The sequence below is a fragment of the Microcebus murinus genome, chromosome 9 (genome assembly GCF_040939455.1).
Source record: "Microcebus murinus isolate Inina chromosome 9, M.murinus_Inina_mat1.0, whole genome shotgun sequence".
Classification (NCBI taxonomy): domain Eukaryota; kingdom Metazoa; phylum Chordata; class Mammalia; order Primates; family Cheirogaleidae; genus Microcebus; species Microcebus murinus.
Window position 1 is genome coordinate 55,690,406 of NC_134112.1, and position 1,946 is coordinate 55,692,351.

Below are 1,946 nucleotides of genomic sequence, written 5' to 3' on the forward strand. Positions count from 1 at the left end.
TTGGTGTATTAACTATTTTTAAGACCATTCAAGCTACCCTGGCAAAGGAATGTGAACCAATGACTTCATCATGTCAAATTCAATGGCTGAATTCTATTTCCTTAGCTTTTGAAATCCTTTCTCCTGATTGCTTCATATATATATATATATATATATATATATATATATATATATGAATATATATATATACACACACACACATAATTTTTTATCATATATTCCCATTCACCACTGTAATGATGTCATTCTAGGACTCCCTTTTACATACTGGCTTTTTAAAAAAGTTTTCTTCTTTCTTGAATCATCTTATTTATATTCAAGATTTTAACTAACAATCCTATGCTGATTTTTATGCCAGATATTTACTTCTTGACTTATCTCTATTTTGACCTTTAGAAAAAATATATAAAATTACCAAGCGAATAATACTTGGATGTCTCACATGTAACCCACACTCAAATCATCATTCACTGCTCTCTCCTCTCAATCACATGTCCTCTGTTCTTTCTGCATTTCCCATCTCATCTAATGATAGCTCCACCTACATAACACCCAAGATAGGGACTTGGGGAGCTACCTGGGCTGCTCCTCATTCTTACTAGCCACATCTGATTAAGTGTCAAGTCTTACTCTTTTCATTACTTGCATATGTTAAAAGAAAAACTGTCCTCTTTTTTCCATTTTTTCTGTGTGTGTGTGTGTGTGTGTATAGACAATAGACTTGTGTGTATATATACACAATATATATATAGTATATATGCATATAGTAAATATGTATATATTGTGTATATATACATATTGTGTATATATATACTATATATACAATATACTTGTACATATATAGTCTCTATTATAGTGTATATATATATATAGTGTGTGTGTGTATATATATATATATATATATATATATATATATATATATATATATATAGCCTTAGCTTGGATCCCTATTACCTGTCTCTTTAGTAACTGCAACAGTGTCCTGCGTGATTGGTGCATCAGCTTGTACCCCTCAAACATTTGCAACCCACTCAAATGAGTGGATCTAAAACACTGATTGTATCACCTACTTAAAAAAAAGCATTACTTAAGATCATCATGATCTGCTGTTCAAGCTGCATCATCTGTCATTTCCTTCCTCACAGTTCACTCACACTTGCTCTCTCTTTTTCTCTCTCTTTTTTACATACACAGCTGTGCATACACTATGCTGTTTCACACTCCTGTGTCTTTGTTCATACTGTTTCCTCTCCCTCGAAGGGACTTCATTTCATCTTTAATTTGGTTAGTGGATATAACGCATTTAGACTCAACTGTTATATTACATCCTCAGGGAAATATTCTGATTTGTTTTTAGACTTAATTAAGTACATTTCCTCAATGCAAGTCTCTCTCTAAATTACTACAGTAAATATAAATTATGTTTGGCTCTTCATTTCCCCGTGAAACTGTAGGTTTTCTTTGGGCAGAAGTGATATTCTATTCATCTTTCTTTCCTTGATGCCTAGAAATGAGTAGCTCAGTAGTGAGATTAGTAGGACTGTCTTAATGAGGGTTTACATTTTGAACTGAACAAACATATATGTGTGTGTATAAATAAATATATTGCTTCAGGAAAGATATATAATTAAAGTGTATTCAGGCTTAGATTTTTAAAAAATAGTCTGATAAATAGAATAAACTTTATACTTATTAATTTTTTTGATTACAGATATTTTAATGATAGTATATAATTTATCTTATGATATGGTAATATTCATAATAAAGTGAAATTGGAGACTGCTAAACATTATTTATCAATCTATATATTTAAACCATCTACTTTTCAAAGATAGGATTAATAAATTCTTTTGCATTTAAACATTTGAATTGGAGAATAAATTTAACATATGAACTATTCATAATCATTTTGATAGAAAACAATTGGTTTGAGGCTTAACCTATCA